Source organism: Manis javanica, chromosome 13 (assembly GCF_040802235.1).
Source record: "Manis javanica isolate MJ-LG chromosome 13, MJ_LKY, whole genome shotgun sequence".
NCBI lineage: Eukaryota > Metazoa > Chordata > Mammalia > Pholidota > Manidae > Manis > Manis javanica.
The window spans coordinates 76,614,968-76,636,948 of NC_133168.1; the positions used below are offsets into that span (position 1 = coordinate 76,614,968).

General features: G+C 38.7%; 1 long non-coding RNA gene across 1 annotated transcript; it reads right to left on the minus strand.

Moving 5' to 3' along the window:
* Positions 1-10,733: 10,733 nt before the first annotated feature.
* On the minus strand, positions 10,734-20,080 carry LOC140845844 (uncharacterized). Its single transcript, XR_012124752.1, has 5 exons — positions 19,943-20,080; positions 19,610-19,725; positions 17,737-18,787; positions 15,514-15,618; positions 10,734-11,611 (listed from the first exon to the last, which is right to left on the minus strand). It is a non-coding gene; the product is annotated as an uncharacterized lncRNA (long non-coding RNA).
* Between the last annotated feature and the right edge of the window lie 1,901 nt (positions 20,081-21,981).

A 21,981-nucleotide genomic window follows, 5' to 3' on the forward strand; every position in this document is an offset into this window, starting at 1 on the left:
TGTTCAAACACCAGCTTTGCGAGTGAAAGAGTATATGCTAGGGAAGAACGGGGTGGTTTTGTGCACAAGAGGAATTAGAGGTGAGCGGGGATGCAAGTATTGCAACAATGAGGCTTAAAAACGGCTAACATGAGACCTTAGTTCATCTATGAGTGAAGCAGGCTGAGTTCAGGGGAAACTGCGCTTGAGGGGGAAGGAAATAGATTTTCAGACCCACCTGTCACCATCTATGTGAGCAGGACAGTCAGCTTCCCACAGGCCGGTGGGGGGGGATGGGGCAGAGACGTGGTGAAGTCCAGTGGTGCTTTGGGCTCCAGGACCGCTACCGCTTTGTGCCTGTCCCATTAGGTCTGCATTACCATGTTGGTGGCTCAAGTCCATCACTTATTTCTCCTTCACTCTCTCTTATCCATCATCGGTCATCTATCTATCTATCTATCTATCTATCTATCTATCTATCTATCTATCTATCTATCTACCTGTCATTATTTACCTATTTACATATCTTGAATGGCTCTCTTTTCTATCATCTATCTTGAAAAATACTGCCATTGTTTGTTTTGCTTAATAGGAATAAAATACAGTCTTTCTAAGTTTTGATAATACCGGTTGCTCTTAAGAGTTTGAAGCAGTCCACACATCTTGGTGGCTGAGAAAATTCTGATTGTATGAGCTCTGTTTTTTTCTTCATTGTCTAGAGTGAATATAATAAGCAGGAAAAACAAATTCTAGCCAGCACAAAGGAAAACCGATACAACTTGGGGCATGGTTAAAAAAATTACATTTGGAAAACCACAGAATTTATGCATTTTGGTAAAGCCACGCTGGGGGAGATGGGAGGGGAGATCCGGGACAAAGTAAGAGAAATGCCGCCATTTCTCAGGTGCTGGGTGCACATCTGCATCAGCCCCGTTCTGGCTCACGACCACCCTGTGTCCTGCTAAGTGGAGAGTTCTGTCTGGGGGAAGCACATTGGCTCAGGGCAGGAAGAGGTAAAGATGAGACTGGGACGCAGGCAGGTGCCTTGCCGCGTCATTCCGTCATCGCCATGCACGCCGCTTCACGGGTAATTAAATCCTCAGCTAGGTTTTGGGGTTGGTGTGGCAAATGTAATGAGCAGGCATGTCGGTCTCCAGCCCTACATTCATATTCCTGCTCCACCACTTACCAGAAGAGTGCATTTGGCAACCTACTCAATTTTATTTTGTTAAACGCAGGCACACATATGCATCTCAGAGGATGGCTGTGGAAACTGAAGAAATTATACTTATTTGTTCATTATCTGACACTTAACAGGTGCCCAGGTAATAATGTTTCTTCTGTTCTCTTCATCTAATGTCCAGAGCATGAATTTTTTTTTTTATTAGAGAAAAAGTTGAGAAGAAGAGAAGGCTGGGGTGCTGGTATCAGCACATTTTCAGTTTAGCTGAAAAGAGGGGAAAATAAACCATGCATACTGACACCCTGTATTTGCTTCTGGGTGACTGCCTCCAAGGAGGCCATGGGGCATTTCCCACAAAGGAAGAGCATGAGAGATGTCAGGGAACTTGAAAGAGTGAGACCAGGTCTGGGACCGTAGGGACACTCTTGGTTTAGTAGGGTGAGAAGTCTGTCTGATGACTTCTTGCAGGACGAAGCTTGCCCGGTCCTTGTGGCAATCCCGGGTGCAGATTGAGAATCTGGTAATGATACCTGAAAGGCAGAGCTAAACCATACACCGATGCTGAGGTTTGTGACTGACTGCATGGGGCAGGAGCAGGGAGGGGAAGCAGGGGGACTGGACAGCCCCAGAGGGTGACTGAGATGACCAGGAATGATGGGCAGGTTGGTGATTCTGGACTTTGGGAGGAAGAGCCTGCACTGCCTCTTAAGACTTTGAAAGTCTTTTAATGATGCCTCAAATGTCACTCAACAGTCTAGTCTTTCCATCTTTCAGGAGGTTCCTAAAGATTCTGAAAACATACTTGAGAATTTGAAACTGTCATTTGGAAGGGTGTTATGTCTTCTTCTAAAATAAGGTCTCTAAGCGCCTCAGAGCATCAGAATATGCTGCTGTTTGTTAGCCCACCAAAATAACCGGAAACGTTCCCCTTAAAGATTTATATTTGTTCTATTGCTGCTAATAAATTACTACACAATGAGCAACTGGAAACAATGCATATTTATTATCTCACAGTCTGTGTGGCTCAGGAAATCACGGAGCAGCTTAGGGGGATGGCTCTGGTTCCTGGTGTTTCAGGATGTTTCCATCAAGGTGACAGCCAGGGCTTCCATCACTGCAGGGTTCCACCAGGGATGACATGCTTCCAGCCTCCCCCAGGTGGGCCTCCCCACAGGGCTTCCTCCCAATATGGCAGAGGCTTCCCCTCAAGCAAGCTACCCTGACTGGACAAGAGGAAGCAACAGAAATGGAAGCCAGTTTCATCTCAGAAGGGATGTTACATTATTTCTGCCATATCTTGTTTGTTAGAAGAAAGTCAGCAGGTTCAGCCCACAGCCAAGGGAAGGGGGTGACACAAGGACATGGGTATAGGGGTGGGGACCATCTGTTTCCAGCATAGGGCTTCCATTTTGCGCTTCCAATCTGAGATTAGAACTGCTGTGCAACTTCATTATCATCATTCAAGTACCATCCAACAACCACAGATTCAGGTCCTTCTGTGCGCAATGCGGAGTAAATCAGGGAGTCTGTCCCCACCCACTGCCTTTGAAATGTGAAGTCACCATCTGAGAGAAGATCAAATGCAAACCCTTATCCTGTATGCTTTCACATGTAAGGGGAGAAAACACTTCTTAGGAGTTTGTATAAAGAAGGATAACATTTTTGTCAGATGAGAGTCCCTGAAGATATCAAGAGGATGACTTTTACTTTTCTTCCTGCAACTTTGAACAGAAGATGTTGAATCACAAGGATCTGTGCCCTTTTTGTATGTTCTACTTCCTCCTTCAAAAATAATTAGAAGCTTATTTATGGAGTAGCTCCTAACTTGTTTCTTAAGGTCCTAAACTGTTGATGGCAGTAAGAATGCTTTCCATCAAGTCATTTACTCATTAGTTTTAGAAATAATTTTAAGTACCTTCAGAATCTCTTTTCTATTACATGCATTCACACATTGTTTCAACTACAAGCACATTTATGCATATTAGCGACTCTTTTAAATGCCTTAGGACTCTTTTGTAACTGAAAAAGGCATTTGACACAGGAAATCTTCTTCCTATAGGCTTAACCTTTAAAGGTATTAGAGATTTAGTAAGTAATACTCTAAAAATAATATCTTTAAGAGTCTGAAAAAAAAGATTTATGTAAAGAAAAAATTGCATATTACTTTATGGTTCTCATCAAACTAAACCAGAGCCAAAACAGTTCCTTGAAGAGCTTTATTTTGCTTGCCATGCATCCTTCTCAGATGAGATGACTTTTCATTATTAACTATTGGATAAATTGAATACATTTCCCTCAGTGAAGGTCACCCTTAATTACCTGGGATCTCCTAATCAAGAACCTTTCTCTCCCTTTGTTTTGAAACAGCTGATTGTCCAGAAACACTTGTATAATATGCTTTGCTTTGCTCTTTTCCCACCTGAAGTAATCAATCACCCAGTTTCTTTTAAAATGGGAATTTTTGTAATTTCTAGTGATTCAACCACTGTGGAAATGCTAAGGTAGGAGAGTGTTTGATACTTGTAAAGCCCTTCCAGATCCTTAAATAAATGATATTTTGTAAAAGCATGGTATTTTCCTGTCTAATTTTAAACTTTTTACCTTAATGAGAAATCAATTTTGCCTACATGGACGCTGTTTATTCCCCAACCCTCAGAACTGTACAGAAAAAAGCACACACAGCCTACTGTGTGTTCCCACCATAAAGAAAGAAAGTTTTTTGAACCACATGGGGGAATTATTCCTAGAGCCTTTTGGGCTCTGGTAAGACAGCTGCAAGTAAGTCGATACCATTTGGGTCAGGCCTTAGATGTGCTGCCGGCCCTGGGCTGTGCACCAGTGTTCACAACAGACTGAGTCTGGCAATACTGGTCCAGACTGGAAAATCCTGGGCAGATGGGACAAATGCTTTAGGGAACAACTGGTTTGAAAGAATAGACTGTTTGAAACTCCCAGCTGTGCGGGCCTTTTGTGAGAAAGACTCCATGCTAGGGCAAGGGTCAGAAACAGCTGTTGCCTGGGGCTTAGATTTCAAACCAAAGTAAATTGCTGGCACCAGAACAGCATTTTGATCACATATGGATTTGTTGAAATTCAGCTGTTGATTTCTATGGGGTTTGACTTTGGACACCAATCCAAAAGTCTCCTGTCATTTCAGGCTTTGCCAGCTAAAAACAGGACCCAGCTAATAATCCCTTAGTCCTGTCTGAAGCATCAGAAGCCTAGCTTTCATAGCCAGGAAGGTATAATTCATAATCCCTGTGTGTCACCTATTATGCAATAAATTCTGTGTGTTTGTTAAATGGGAGAATAATTATCTAAGTTAGAAAACTCTTTTTAAAAGATCTAGGTAGGAAGAATTAAGAGAAGTGCAAGTTGCAGTGCTCCAAAATCGTGTGACTATAGACTATTTATTGTTAAAAGAACATATGGGATGTGAACAGTTCCCAGGAATGTGTTGTTTTAATTTGTCTGATTTTTCTCAAACTATTCAAATTCAGTTAGACAATATCCACCATATTATTGATAAGTTTTCACAAATGCCTAGGGTACCTAACTGGTTTTCTTGGTTTCACTGGATATGGCTGGTAATTGTAGGTCTGCTTTGATTATGTATCTGTATTCCTATTCTATTAATGTGTGTATGCAATTTAATTAGTAGTTTGTTAAAACGTATACATGCTTATGTTACTCTACAAGAAGTTATGTCAAAGAAATAATCAATCTTCCCATGTTTTCTTGTGTCTGCTACTTCTATAGCTTTTCTTCTTCCTTCCTAATTACAACCCTTTAGTAGAATTCGTGCCTCATATTGAAAATTACCGAGTATCATAATTCTTCCAAGTGGAAAAGATACCTCAAGACAAATGCTGGGCATAGAAGCCACAGGGCATAAATCTGCAAAGAAGTAAAAAACTAACCTTTTCAAACAATATTGTTCTCTCTCACTTACCAACCTTACATTTCCCTGTATGGCCCCAGGAACATGACTGGTTAGCCAGAGACGGGTAAGATGCCTCAAGGGAGGAACAACCTAAGACAGGCACAGTCGCAGGGGGCCATCAGGTGAGAAATTGGGGATCAACAGAGGTGAGGCTTAGAACCTCACCCCCCTGTTTTGAGAGAAATCTTCTGCATCCGTGGATGTTTTGTTGCCCTTGTCTAGCTTGGATTAATACTTAGTCTATAGGCACACACCTGATCATCTACATTTGCCCTCTTACAGCACTAAATTATGTTTTCTACCTTTATCTTGCATCTACCTACCACTTCAGCATTTTATTTAAAAAAATACGGGAAAAATGTGGGATTCACATATAAATCAAGTATAAAAATCAAATGGATAATCATATCTGACTTGATTGTTTATAGTTCATGATGCGTGATCAGAACTGAAAGTTACTGTGATATGACTGCCCTTGCACTGTTCACCATGGAAGAACTTATTCACTACGTAAGAACTTGTTCACCATGTAAGAACTTTTTCGTTATGCTTCAGAAGATAGGAGACTGTTGAGAATTAGGCTTGGGGTTGATTAATGATTGTGCATTGAGTCCCCTACACAGAATTTTATTGTTGTTAACAACCATTTGATCAATAAATATGAGAGAAGCGCTCTTAAAAAAAAAAAGATCTAGGTAGGGTGGGAAGGAGACTTCCCTATATCAGATGATGGAGTAAAGAAGGTGTTGCTTTCTATCTTTGAAGAAACAAAAAAGGGCAGTAAGGAAAACACACCCACCCACCAAGTTTGGCGAAACTATGAGATATGAATAACTTAAACCCAGTGTATAGAAGAGTGCATTGCAGGTCAACGATGGATTCAGGAGTTTGTGCAGCAAGGACACCCAAAGTGCAGAGTGCTGGCACAGCACAGTTCTTCAAGGCCTAAGGAACACTTGGAGAGGATAATCACAGTCCCGTCTCAGGGGAAAAGGAGATTTCCAAATTATTTGCATAAAGGAAAATCAAGGAAGATGAGTTGAATGAGAAATCATAGAGACTGGCCGTATTTTCAAGAAATGGTTTGTTGTAGATCCCAGTTATGTGTGGAGAACCAAAAACTAAAAGAACTCATGATATGTTATGAACAGAATTCCACCCAGCCTGTAACAGATTCCTGCCTCATGACCCTCCTATTGTGAACTTGTCTGGGGGTGAGGGAATGAATGGATTAGAATACAACACATTCCTATTCAAAAATGTTACAAGAAAAAAAGCCAAAGGCAAATGGAAAACAAACAGCAGATTAAAAATTAAAATGTCATCAAGGAGATTAAAATCATGATGGAAAAAATACCCATGGATTTAATAATAACAGCAAGAACAAGAATCAAATAATCACAGCAATAACATCTATAAAAATGCAGCAGAAAGCAGAGATATGAAAGCTGAAGGAAGATATGGTGGCATTAAAGGAGAAGATAAACAAATCATGAGAGAGCTTTAGGAAAGAAATGAAGAGTGAGACTGTTACCACAGTACCGACTTTATTGGATGTAGCACAAAAGATAATATACAATGTTAAAAAACACAATATGAGATAAAAAACACAGGATTGGTAGACACATGAATAATTGGAAGGCCCTAAAAGACAAAATCAAAATATAGAATTTAAAAAAAACACTTTAAGATATAACACAGGAAGATAATCCAAAATAAAAGAAAACTAAAATCTGCAGATTGAAAGGACAAATGGAATTCCAGGAGAAATAAACACAAACTATATACTAGATACATCCGAAAAAGTTTATTGGACCTAAAAAAGGGAAATAATTCTTTTGAGATGTAAGCAAAACTACTTCTTAAGAATAAAAACATTCATACTGGTCTTGTACTTCTCAACAGCAACATTCAGTGCTACATACAAAAGAATGTTTTCAAGAGGCATAGCTAGAATGAAGAAAATCAGAAATGTTTAAAGTAAAAGAATGAGAAATTTCTAGCAAATGCAAATAAAAATATGTCCAGAGTTCATGATTTTATATCAGACTTTGGAACAAAAAAGTATTTGACAAGATAAACATAGACACTTACAGTAGTAAAAGTGCAATGAAGATATCACAGAAATACCAAATAAAATAGCATCAATATTTAAAAAAAGATAAATACAGATATAAAGGAAAATACAAGGAGAAATAGATTTAAAGGGTAAAGGGATATTTTGACTCATTCTCTGACTTCACCACAGATCAAGCAGACAAAAAATAACACTGAACAAGGCATATTTAATTGAGATAAATCAACACTATCCCCCTAAAATAGAAAGTGTCTTCTCTTTAAGTGTCACTGAAAGGCTCACAACCTTTCGCCAAAGGACATGACACTAATATTCAAAGAGTAGAAATAGTATGTAAAGTTCTCTGACGATAATTAAACAAGGTATTAAAAAAGAAAAATCCCTATCCTCTGTAAATGAAGAATAAAACAGTCTTAAAAACCATGATGATAAGAACAAAATATGTCCCTTGCAAGCTGCTATTGAAGAAAAGAGAAAATAAGAAATTAAACTGGATTTCTGAAAAGGATATTATGTCCTATGTAGAAGTTATGGAAAAAAATCTCGCAGGCCCGAGTAATATTCATAGTTTTAAATACATGCATTGACCTCAGAGGAAGATGGAAAAATACATGATGAATATAACTCAAGAAGTAATAAAATAAAATAAAATAAAGGAGTTAATAAAGATAAGAACAAATATTGATGCATTAGAAAACTAAACCTGATAGAAGTAATGACTAAATTTAGAAGCTAGATCTTTGAAATAAAAAAGAAGTAAAAATATGGATGTATTTTTGGCAAAGAAGGTTAAGATAAACAGCAAGAAAGCACAAATGCATAAAATAATAGTTAATATTTACACATAAAAGAAATTAAAGAATCATTATAAATTATCCTGCTTATTTCTGCATATGTAATTTCAGGCTCTAAAATAGATGATTTACCAATCTGACCCCTCCCCACAAAGGGAAACAGTTCAAGAGATTGTTTATTGTAGGTAAAATAGAGAAAGCTGTCAGGAGTTATGTTTTGATAATTTGTCTGGATAATTTTATAGGGAAATTCTACCAAACACTTAAAAATGTACAATTCCAGCATTATTAAGGTATTCTAGAGCATATAAAGGGTAAAAACGAGAAGCTTCTAAATTCTTTTTATGTATTTAACATCACCTTGCCAACCTTGACAAAGGTAGGATACCAGAAGGAAGTTATGGATGTAATAATCCTTATCATTGAGCAGTATTAAAAAAAATCAATCCAGCAGCAGCAAAAAAGAATAAAAAAAGTAGAATGGAGTTATTTCAAGAATTCAAGGGAGGTTCAAAATCAGAACTATTTAATTTGCTATTTTAACCGGTTTAAGGATAAAAGTGGTAAGATAATTTCCAAATGTGCTGAGAAGGGTTGTGCTAATATGTAATGTCTATTCTTGATTACAAGAGTGATAAAGGGATACATATTTATATTATCTCACACATGTCATCTCAAAAGGCAGTACCATTCAGTTGTATCTTCTGTTAAAGTGAGGAACAATTAAAAATATTTCTGTCATCAACTTTGTTTAGCCTTGTTTCAAAGGTGTTGACTAAAGAAAGAGAGCTTAAAGGTGTAAGAATTGGAAAGAAGAGACAAAATAGTTTCCATTTGCACACAGTGTGACTGCTAACTACAACATCCAGGAGAATCAATGGAAATACTATAGGTAAGGTGTTAGATACAAAATTAATATGCAGGGATCAGCCATCTCTGCATATAAACAAAAACTAGTAGAGATAAAGTGAAAGAAAAGGCCTCATGTATAATAGCAGTTAAAAAGATGAAATGTATGGGTGTCATTTTAACAAATGTTGCACATACTCTACAAGAAAAATATTTTAAAACTAGTTTCAGTTTTGTAGACATGAAAATGCACTCTGTCTTATATAAAGTTTCAATATTGTAAAGCCTTAGTTCTTTCTAGGTTAATGTATAAATTTAATAAGATTTAAATAGAACACTGACTTTTGTTTTCTTTTGGAGCCAGATAGTATGATTTTAAAGTTTCTATGGAATAATAAGCACCCCAATTAAGCCAGGAAATTTTGAAATAGGAGAACAAAAAGGGGACATACTTCCTATATTAAAAATAATAGTTTACTGTATAAATAGATCAGTCTAACCAAAATAAGCCCAAGCACTCTGTCATTTTGTGTATTATAAAGGTGGTATTTCAAATTAGTGGGGAAATGTTGATATTCAATAAAATGGCATTGGAACAATTATAAGCGACATCTGGAAAAAATTAAAGTTGGGTTTTCTATTTTACAGCCAAATAAGTTCCTAATGAAAAAAAAATACAAAAATAAAATTCTTAAGACTGTTAGAAGTCTTTTTTAAGATAATCTTAAAAAAAAAATCTTGGCATAGAAAATGCTATAAATTTGACCCCAAATCCATATGCTATGTATTTTAAAAAAAGCCTGATAAATTTGGTTTCACAGAACTAAAGAAAATTGTATATGGCAAAAGTATCACAAATAAAAATAAAAATAAAGATGAAAAATTATTACAAGTCATTTCACAAAGAACTTAATTTCCTTAATACACAAAAAGCCCATACAAATCTATAAGAAAATTATCAACAACCCATTGGAAAAACAGACCGAGGATATGATCTGTCAGTAAAAAAATCCAGTGGCTCTTAAATATAGGAAAAGATATTCAACTTCACTCATAAGAAATATTCAAATTAAATCTAAAATAAGGAAGCATTTTTCAGCTATCAAATTGGTGATGACCAAGAAGCTACGTATCACAAGGATTTTGCAATGATGTAAAGAGACAGGCAGTAATTACTTTGGGGTGTATGTATTTTTACAAGCTTCATAAAGGATGAAGCTGCGTCCATCAACACTAAAAACATCCACACCTTTCTAGGAACTAATAGTTCAGCCATTCCAGCTTCTACACACATTCTCATTTTTATGCAAAACAGCACACAAGCAAGGATATTTACCACAGCACCTCTGTATGGCAGCAGCAGTGTCATCAGACCGCAAGTCCATCAACAGGAAAATAGGAAGTTGGTTAAATAAATGGTGATACATCCAATAAGAGAAAAATTTAGCATCTGTTAAAAAGAAAGGAGCAGCTCTACATGTACTGATAGGGAATGATCTCTGGAAATATTGTATGAAAGAGGGGACAGCTACATGCTTAGTATGTTCCTCTCTGTGTAAGACAGTGTGTGTGTGTATTTATGCATTTGTGCATGAGAGAGATGGAGAGAGAGAGAGAGAGAGAGAGAGAGAGAAGGGCAGGGAGGAAGGGAGGGAAGGAGAGGCTATTTCTTTGAAATGATTCATAAGTACCTGGAAGCAATGGTGGTCTGGGCATGGAAGAGGCCCAGTTCATATTGACTCTTATCTTGTACTTCTAGAATTCTGAAGCAAGTGCACATATTATCCACTGACTATCACCACAAAATAAAGGTCTAGACAAATCCTTTTATAGTATCTCTTTATTCCCAGCATTAAGAAGGACATTGACATATTTTAAAAACATGCTATAGTTTTTACCAATATCTTTATGTTTGACCATCTGTAGAAATAAAAGTGTCAGCAACCTCTGAAACATGAACATGTGATTGCATTGCTTTGAAACTTCCATTTCTCCCAAACAGAATAAACTTCTAGCAACCTGTCATGAAATTGAAGGATCTGTGTGCCCTGCCTTTTGCTTAGCTGTCCAGTCTCATCCCCACACTCCTGCTCTGTCCTACTGCACCTGCTGGGCAGGTGACTTGGGCTTCTTGTCTCCACACTCACTTGTAGGCTTCTGGCTTCCATGGCTTCACACAGTCTGCATCTTTTGTTTTGGGACTCTTCTGTAGGCAGCTCCTGTCCAGTCTGCCCTTGAAGACTTTGCTCAGAGGTTTCAGTCCCCAGGACCTTCACTGGTGTCTGACCCTGATCAGCTCAGTACACACTGTGTTATTGTTGCCCCATTTATCTGAGCCCTTCTAGACCAGGGACTCCTGTGTATTACATATTGCAATATAATATTATAATAATATTAAAGGAAGCATTTGGCAGAAACTCATTTTTATGTAAGAATTATCCTAATTCTCATACAGCCATAATTATACTTTATATTCTCTTTGCTTACTTCATATTATACTGTAAGTCTTTTCCCTACTTTGTGTGTTTTTTTAAGATAGTGAACAAATAGGACCTTAGATCCTCTGTTTCAAGTTAAATATGCCTGAATCTCCTAACATTTCCTCAAGGGTCTTGGTTTCCATTAACTTAATCATTGTAGCTGCTCATCTCTGGAACCTACCAGACCCAGCACATTCCTCAAAATGCAGGAATCAAAGTTCCACCAGAGTACATGATGATCCTTTGTTTTCCTTCTTTGCAGAATAATCTGTATTGTTTAGCTCTCATCTCATTGCAAGATGTGCCCTATTTGAAGAAAATGAAAATCCAAGTGTACAGTACAGATTAATCAGAGAGCAATTATTATTCACAAGTGTTCTTTGTTTTTAAAAGGATTTACTGTAATATATCTTTAAATAGCAAATCTTCTGGTATAGGTAAAATAAATTTGATTGAGAACAGCACAATTTACATATGACTTTTGGGGAGCAAAATTGATTTGTAAAATGAGATGAACTTTCACTGGTCAGAGGCAAGTATCCACATCTTTTGCCAGATGCCCAAGTGCCCTCCATTCTGATTCCATAGTTGAGCCTTTCAGCTTCATTTGGAGGCTTTAGTGGTTCTTAGCTCAGACCAACCATGGGATAGAGTTCAGTGCCTGATGTAAGGCTTGGCTGGTTTTGTGGTGTTATTCATTAGACATAAGCAGAAGTTAATAGATCTCTTCATTTCTCATGTGGCTATTTAATGAATTGAACTATAAGGGTCTATGGTATTTGTATAATTAGATTGTCTAATAATATGCCTCTGTTTGTTCTGCATGCAAAACTATTATTTATTATTAACCCTTACCTGTTTTCACTTTTGTTTGAAAGCTAATGTTTAGCTAACAGTAGGCATTTCACATGGAAAAATTACTATTGTTTAGATTAATAAATATTGTAATAATATTTAATAGAACAACTATGCTTCTTGATTTTTTAAGACCAAAGCAAACCTTCTTCACGGGGAATACTTATAGACTATGGAGGCCTTTTTTTGTGAATTCATTGGGAAAGGAAGTGAAAAAACTCAAAGGGTAGAGTAAATCTTTGTAAAACATCTATCTGAGAAGTATAAGGATCTGGTATTCAGAACATACAAAGACTCCTTACAACAAAAGACAAAGAACCCAATTAAAAAGTGGGCAAAAGATCTGAACAGATATTTCCTCAAAGATGATGCATAAATGACAAATAAACTCATAAAACAATAAATTCAGTGTCATGTGTCATTAGGTGAATGAGAATCAAAAACACTTCATACTTCCTAGGGTAGAAATCATCATTGTCTTCAAACAGTGACAAGTGTTGGTGGAGACATGGAGAAACTGGAAGCCTCATACTTTCCTGTGGAAATGTAAAATGATGCAGACACAGTGGGAAAGTTTAGCAGTTCCTCTAAAAATTAAACAGAATTACTATATGACACTGCAATTCCACTCCTAAGTATATACCCAGGAGATTTGAAAACATGTTCACTTAAAATAACCTGTGCATACATGTCCATTAGCAGCATTATTCTGGATAACAAAAAAAGTGGAAACAAACCAATTGTCCATCAACTGATGAATGTGTAAATGAATGTGGTATATCCATATGATGGAATATTATTCAGCAATTAAGGAGAATGAAGTAGTGATATATGCTACAATATGGTGGAAACTTGAAAACATTAAACTGTGTAAACAAAGACAGACCCAAGTGGCCACATATTGTATTATTCCGTTTATATGGAGTGTCCAGAATATGAAAATTTTTAGAGAAAGAAAGTTTAGTGCTTGACAGGGGATGGGTGGAAAGGGGACTTGGGACTGACTACCAGTAAGTGTGGGAATTGGATAGTAGTGACTGCTGCTTATCATAGTGAATATACAAAAAACCATTGACTTATACACTTTAAAATGATGAGTGTTATGTGAATTACATCCTAAGTAAGAAAAAAGCTAGGGAGAGTAAGACTTATTAAAGAAGCTTGTAGATGCTATAAACAGAGAAGACATTGGTAAAACAATTGACCTTTACTAAGAAAGTAAAGGACTAACATGAAGAGATTCTACTCAAACTCATGCAATGTCTCCTTAAATCAGAAGCTAGAGGAGGACCAAAGCCAACAGACAAAAGTCTAAAAGAGAAAAGACTAGTCCTATCTTGTACCAGTTCTTACGACACTCCTATCTGTCTAGTAAAGCAGTGTAGACAACAACAACTAGAAACAAAGACTAGCAAACAGAAACCAATACTGCACAGGGACGTGCATTTGCTTAGGACCTCAGGACCATGCATGGATGAGTCGTTGCCTCCTTCCCTGTGGTACCAAACCCAAAGATTAGTTTGTCTTCGGGGCCTACTGAGAATGCAAACTTTATAGCCTTACACTGTGTTCTCTTAAATCAACATAGTAAATACTTAGTTGCTTCTCTTGGTAAAAACAACACTATACATAGGCTGCCATGCCCCAAGGATTTACTGAGACATTATGTACTTTTCCTCAATCACAATCTCAAAAACCTTAAATTTCCCTTGGATTCTATTCCTACCCAATAGACTTACGCTCTTTTCTTGTGTTCAAAATACGTGGTAAGGGGGCAAACTTCAAGACAGATTCCATCTATCTATTTACTGTTTTAGCTCAGAAAGGTCAGAAGGTTTCCAAAGAGAAGCTACAATCTGTCACAATAAATTTCATTACCTAGGACATGCTTTATTCTAAGGAAGAAAATTCTCTACTTATCACAGAATATAGAACCTTCAAAACTTTCCCAGGCCAGTAAACACAACACAATTCAGAAGTTGTCTCGGTCTCACTTGTTACTGCAAACAATGGATTCCCAACTTTTCTGAACCTGTCATGCTGCAATGTGATTTAACGAAGTCCTTGGTACTAGACCTCTCCCAGAACCCTAAACATTACCAGGCTATCTGTGAGTTAAAATTAGTGCTTTATCAGCCTCCCATTCTGGGCCTGCCTAATCATTCCTACGTATTTTGTACGTAAGAACACGCTCTTCATGTTCTGATTCAGCTTCGTGGAACTACATCCATGACCAGAGCCTTCTGCAGTGTTTCTCTTGACTCCGTGGCAAAATCCTACCCATAGTCTCCGCGACTTTGCTGACCTGGATTCAGGGGATCCCTTAATTTTGTTGGCTCATCGTGGTGAATGATTTTTGTTGCTCAGTAGGAATATATAACACTCTCAGCAAGTAGGCTTAGGTCCTCTGAAATCCTATTACTTTTTCCATTTCTTCACATATTTCCATTCATTAATCTTTTGAATCCTGCTAGTTTTTTTTTTAATTACCTTGAAGAAAGGAAAATTCATGATTCTCTGTTTTGTGAACTATCTATACCCCTAATAGATTTCTTAGAAGCCCTGTTAGAAACTGCAGACTTACTCTTGGTTGTTTATGGGTCAAATTTTAAGACTGAAACAGAAAAATATCAGATGAGTTAAGCTGAAATGAATCGCATTTATCCCTAGAAAAAGATCCTTTACCAGAGGCAAAAGCTGCCCAGATGGGCAGAATAGAGGTAAGAAGGTTTATATATATATTCAGTGGAAGTAGCTATGCTTTGGGGATGGTCTATGATTTTCAAATGCTTTGTAAACAAAGGGAGCTCTTGACCTTAGTAGGAACCCCAATTAAGAAAGGTCAACAAATCAAGGAACATTTGAGTGCTCAAGGCTGTTATGAAAGAGATGTTCATATAAAAGGAAATAACCTGGAGGCCAAAGGAAATGCCTTGGCCGATTATTACTGCAGACAGTCAGCCCCCATTGAGAGTCTAACCCTTATCATACACCAAGAGGCTAATTCACCAGAGATTAAATAAGGCTATTATAGAACATAAGAGATCAGCTACAAAGTAAGAAAACCTCAAAAAGAAGCTTGCAAAAATTTTACATAAAGTTGCCAAGTACAGGATGGAAAAATGGGCAATGTTCAGTCAACACTGATGGGGAGAATTTTATTAAATTTTTAATCCAAATGGATTTCAAACACCTTCCCTCTGTAGTGGGTTTTGCTGTGAGTTATGTCTTTGCAGCATTGTTTATTTTTGGGTGGACTGAAGCTTTTCCTTTCTGAAATGCTATAATTGTCATAGTAGCAAAAAAAGGATTTTATTTTATGTTCTCAACTTGGGGGATGGATTGCTACTTACCTCTTAAATGGCAGGAAATTCCGTTTTGTTGAAACTTTTATTAAAGAGCTTTACAAAGCTCTGCTGCTTGCTCAGAAATGTTATTATCTGTATAAAATCTCCGACCTCCAGGAAAGGAAGAAAGAGCAAAGAGAATTATAGAATTCAAATTGACAAAACTCTCGGGGATTCTAGAACTTCCATGACCTAAGATATTACTATTGGCTTTATCGATGAGGTCAGCTGCCTCTAGGACTCATGAACTCTGCCCATGAATTAGTAAAGGCAGGCCATGTATTTGTCTATACTGCTTCCAGTTCTAAGCTCCACACCATTGCCATCAGACATGGTCAAATATTGCAGGGACTTATGAAAACACCCAGTTGTTTTCAAAGGTACAAGTAGCCTTTTCTCAACAATTTCCTCAACAAACTTTATATTACCTAAAACCCAGATGTCTGGTCTTCTGGAAGAGACATTAGAAGAAGACAGTCTCAAAACCCAATGGAAAGCATGTTATCAAATAATATTAACAGCACTAAAATTTAGAACAGCACTAAAATTCCAAGGGAAAATTATTGGGTTCACATATTTCAGTTAAAGAGCCAGAAACAACCTCAACTCACTGGAAGACTTTCTCTATTGGAGATCTCAAGCTGGGGGTTCTTCAAATCTCCCCAGAAGCTTCTCTCCAGAACTTTGAACCAGTTAATGATTGCATTAGCGAAGACATCTTCCATCTATGATCCACAGAGCAAGACTGCAGACTGCCATGCTTTAATCTGCATTCTCCTGTCCTTTATTTTTCCAGCTCCCCTTTCTTCTCCAATCAGGTTTAGGCTAGTTTGACCCATGTTAACTTATAAGGCCCAATTCTTACTATTGCTGTTTGCAGTCTTAGTCACTCTCTGGTACAGGCCCAGTATCTAGCTACAATTTGCTTGTTCAAACACAATCACACTGACTATAGCATTTTTACACATTTTCCTTTGGACCTACTCAGCCTCCTTTAGTTCCATCTCTGCTTTGTCCATACCTGAGGTGCTGCCACGGCTTAGGCTGGTGCCGTTGCCCTGCTAAGCAATGAACTCAGCTTCGGCTGATCTACAGGTTGGTGGTATTTTGGGGATCCAGCATCTGGTAGTATTTCGATACCACGAAATATTACACAGCTCTTAGATTGAAGGAGTTCTATACTGGCAAACACAGGAGTGCCAGGGTGCAGTGGTTAAGTGAGAGGAATCAGGTGCAGAGGGAACTTCTAGATTTTTATAAAGCACTGACTAAACAAAGCAGCATTTTGGATGAACACCTATACATGTGACCGTGCTTGGTGATACGACCCATGGCAAAAGCTGTGAATAGAATGACGCCAGTTGGTGAACACTGGTCATTTGAGCAACATCAGAGGCCAGATGTAAGAGCAGAAGACAGGAAGCAAAACATGAGCAACTAAGGAGAGCCGTCTGGAGAAACAGAAGCGTGCTCCTGATCAAAGCAGCACTCTTTTTAGGGACTCTCTCTATGCTTAAAAGACAGCTTCAGACTGTCAAGAGTGATAATGCTAGGTTTCCTCGAAGATTCTTGAAATACATGCAGTAAAAAGTATTAACTTTATTATACTCTCTGTTACTTCTTTCTCTAACCTTACCCCCCTAATATCTCATTAATTATAATAATTCCAGTGTACATAGTGAATTTTGAAATAATAAGATCTCCTTAATAAGGGTCTTTTTTTTCTTACAAACAGCCATTACTTGTGCTTTATCATTTGTTTTACAAATCTCATTAAAACCGTATGGCTTGATCAATGTTTCATGAATTTTTAAGGATATAAATCTGCCATGTTTTTTTTTTTTAAACAGAAAACTGCTCCAGTGCTTATATTATCACTGCCACAAAACTAGTCTAATTCCATACAAATTGAAAAGACCTTGACACCACCTTTTTCTCTCCAGTGAAAAATGAGCCCCATCTGATGACTGACCTTCCAAACAACTGCAGCTTTCTCAGAAATATATAGGATCTACCAGCCCACAGCTGTTACCTTACAAGAATCATTACTCTAGTGCTCAGGGGAAAACTGTTTGCCCCAGTAAGGAAGGCTGAGCGATGGAACACTCAAAAATACAATAGAACAAAGGGATGCATATCAACTCTGAGCAAGGGCTTTGAGTAGAGGCAAAGATAAATATTTTTGCTCCTGAAGATGGGCCCAGTTGTGTCATAGTTGAGAATACTTACGTCAGAGACTTAAAGCGGATGCTTCTTCCTGCCTTCTGCAAAATGTATAGGAGTAAAAATATCATCAATAATGATGCTGAGAGAATAGAACTGTGGCTGAGAGTGTATGTTTGGAGAGGTGAATTAGCATTTTTGTGAAATGCTCATGAGCACGGTGGGCAGGCACGGCATGTTCCCTAGACTATGATACTTTTTCATGTTGCTGACAAAATTGCCTCTGATCCCCAGATTCCCTCATCCTGCAACATTATCAAGCCCATCTTGGCTACCCAGACATCTAGGAACAGAGGCTTTGCTTCCTTATTTCCTTGAAGGGTGGACCATTGCAGAGTCTGACAGATGATGGAAGCCGCTTCATTTATAACCTTCCAACCTCTTGATTCCTCGTGCCTGGTTGCATGACAGGGCTCACCTTAGGAAGTCTGGGCAAAGGTTTCATGTTGTTAGAGTAGGAAATCTAACTAATGCCATGGTAATCTGGATGAATTTCCTGCAATGTGGGTACCATCATTGTGTGTGACTTTGGTGTCTGTTTCTGAGGCCCTTTCCCTGCCCACTCGCCAGCTTCTTCCTTGCCCCGGATGGGCCACTCAAGTGCCATTTGGAGAATTGTCTTATTGTTCAACTGCACAGGTAAAGCATATGATTCAGGAAATTCAAAGATTAGATCACTGGGACACTAACAATAAGCCCTTCTAGATAAGCAGAGGGAAATTTTTAAATTAAAACTAATTAACATGAAATTGGAGTTTCTGGGCATTAATTGTGCACAGTCTGATTTAAATTTCTGAAGCTCCTTGGGTCTTGCACTGCAGACTGACTCTTTCGGAACAGGACGTTCATGGGGTTTTGTCTTTGTAAGTGACTTTGCTCAAAATTTCTTTACAACTTTTATGTCCACTCTGGAATTAGACTGAGGTAATATGGCTGAGAATAGAGGCAGGGGATGGGTGAAGGAGTTTAGAACTTAAGGACTATAATTTCCTGCAGTTACAGGAACTTCCTATAACACCAACTGCATCTTCCTTGGGGCCCAGCATTTTCTTCCTCCCTGGAGAAAAGAAATATGTGAAATATCAATGGCTTTTGTAAATTACCCAAGTAATACTATTGACAGCATTTTCATTTCTTCCCTTAGGGCTCCTGAGCCTCTCACACTGCCAGGGAGGAGAGCAGAGGCCTCAGGGAACCCGCACCCTGTGGCAGGGAGCAGAGGCAGCTGGTCTTAGGTCCTTGGTCCTGGTGAATGTAGCTACTGCCACAGTCCAGGCCCTGGGATGTTGGAAGGGGAGCTCTGGATTGGGGTGGTCACTCCCTCTAGCCCTGTTTCTGGCATCTAGTTGGAAATCATCCAAACTTCATAAACCCTATTTTTAATCACAAATGATATGGAAATGATAGCATTTGTGCCATTTATTCCAAGCAAGTCCCACCCACTCTGTGGGCTCTGCTGGGAATAGTGGGAATTGTGCCACAGTGGTTTGAGAAGGGACAAATGAGGGACAGCAAACACTGGTTCTGGTGAAGCTTAGTAATCCAGAGAAGCAGAAGCAATAGGATATGTTCTTTGTCTTAGAGAAATATTTTTATTAATATATTCTTCTGATTATAAATGTAATACATGCTAATGTATGGTATTAGTAAAATACAGTAGAAGTATAAAAAAATAAATAAAATCACCTACAATCCCTTTACCCAGAAATTACCATCTTTTTATATTATGGTATATTTTCTTTTAGCCTTAACTTTGGAAAAATTAATTTTGATGTCACATAAGTGGTTGTATATGAGTATTGCTAGAAGTTTACAGTTAGCAATTATATATCTTATGGCTTTAAACTTGAAATACACACATACACACACACACACTCACATGATTGCAGGCCTGGTGAACGTGAAGTTCGTAGGACAGTCCGGCTGTCTGGAAACCGGGAAGAGCTGATGGTCCTGCTCGAGTCTGGGGGCCGTCTCGGGGCAGAATCCCCTTCGCTAGGGGCGGGCAGTGTTTGATCCGCAGGCCTTCCACCGCTTGGATAAGCCTCACCCACACCACAGGGAGTCACCTGTTCTACTCAAAAGTTTACAGATGTAAAGGTTAATCTCATCTAAAAATCTCTTCTAAAAAATATCCTCGCCACAATATCTAGGCCAGAATTTGGCCAAACATTTGGGCGCCACAGCCTAGCCGCCTTGACAATTAAATTACCATCCAGCGGGGACTCGGTGAGGGGAACCGCGCGGGGCCTGGCCTGGGCGCAGCTCTGCCCGGACGGGTCAGTCGGGAAGTCAGGCCTGGGGACAGCCGCCTGCCAGCCGCCTCTCCCTGCCGCTCTGCTGACGGTTTAACGGGCGTGGGTGGGCGCTGGTCCTGGCACCTTACCTGCCTTCCGCCTCCCCGGCTGTGGGGCCCTGGGAGGAAGTCTGAGCAGGGCGCGGGAGCGGCCGGAGCGAGCCTGGGCACTTCAGGACCGGGTTCTGGGAGGCAAGGTGCTGCCAGGCCTCTGAGGACTGAGGACAGGAAGGGACTCTAACTGGCTTGTGGTTCCAGTCCCCTGAGGGTTTCCTGATTACTCACCTCAAACTTGGTTTTCTCATAAGGGAGCAGGAGGTCCACTTCGACAGTGAGGGCCATCTGCGGCTCTGTTCCCAGCAGGAGGCTCCTTCTTCGCCTACCCTGGGCTTCAGCGTGGAGCCTGCCAAGGGAGAGTGCCTGGGCTTGATCAGCAAGGAGTGTTTATCTTTACAACAAAGAAATTCACTCCTGCATTTCACCCACTTTCTAGTTACAGATCTTAATTATCACTGGAACCACTTTATTTTAATTTCTTAAGAATTTCTTTTTCTGTATTGAGGTATATACAATAAAATGCACAAATCTCACTGTATGATTTGATGAATTTTGAGAAGTGTATATATTCATGTAACTGTTGCCTTGATCAAGACATCAAACAATCTCAGTCATTTTTTTCCCCTTCACCTATTTCTCCCAGCCCCGCATCACTCTCCTGCATAGCAGCCACCAGGCTGTTATTTGTGTCTGTGACTCTATTTCTGTTTTGTTTGTTTGTTTGTTTTGTTTTTTAGATTCTACATAGAGGTGAAATCATATGATATTTGTCTTTGTCTGGTTTGTTTTACTTAGCATGATACCCTCTAGCTCCATCCATGTTCTCACAAATGGCAAGATTCCATTCTTTTTTTCTGGGTGAGTCACACTCCAGTGTATATATGTACCACATCGTTTTTATCCATTCGTCTATCAGTGGACATTTAGGTTGCTTCAGTATCTTGGCTATTGAACGCACAATGAACATAGGGGTGCATGTATCTTTTTGGATTAGTGATTTTGTTTTCTTCAGGTAAATTTCCAGAGGAGAGAGTTTTAAAATATTTTTCTGTTTCATTTTATTTAATATATAATCTTATCCTGATACATTTTCAAGTTCAAAACCATGAAATATAAAATTGCTAAATGTAAACCTCCAACAGTACTTTTTGTATGGAAATATGTATATGACATCAAAATTGATTTTTCATAACTAAAGAATAGAAGAAAATATACTGATAGTGTAAGAAGATATCAATTTCTGGGTGGAGGGATTGAAGATGATCTTATTTATTTGATTATACTTTTACATAACATGTACTATAATTAGAAGAATATATAATGAAAAAGAATTTTGAAGATAAGAATATAGAATTACATTACAGCAGACATTATCCATGTAATAGGTCTTTGTTAATTTAATGCTGCAGAGATTTCAATAGTCTGCTTAGCTTGTCTTACCCACCCCTGGGTCTATGGGAATGAGATAAGCAGTTATTTGTAAGCCTCAAGTGATAGAAAGGTGAAGAATCCATCTGGGGTGAGCAACCTTGTCCTTGTCCTAAGGGTGATTTTTACCGTTTCTTACTTCTAGGTAAGCCTCTGCAGCCCTCCTTGGGAACACACAACATCTCCCCTATGCACACTGCTCAACTCCATTCAGGTCCAGGTCCAGGTCCAGTGATGTCCAGGTATCCTGACCAGGCTCTATGGCTCAGGGTATCCGTACATTCCTGTGGGATCAGCCCTGAAGAATAGGTTCAAGGATGCTGCCTATGAACCAGGCTTTCTTAAGACCCCCAGGTCAAGGTTACTAGATGGAGTCATATTCCAGTCAGAACATCTAGCCTCTTTCTTTTTAAATTCAATTGAGGAGAGTGGTCAATTTAGAGATTAAAATGGATTCTAGCCATAAGGGG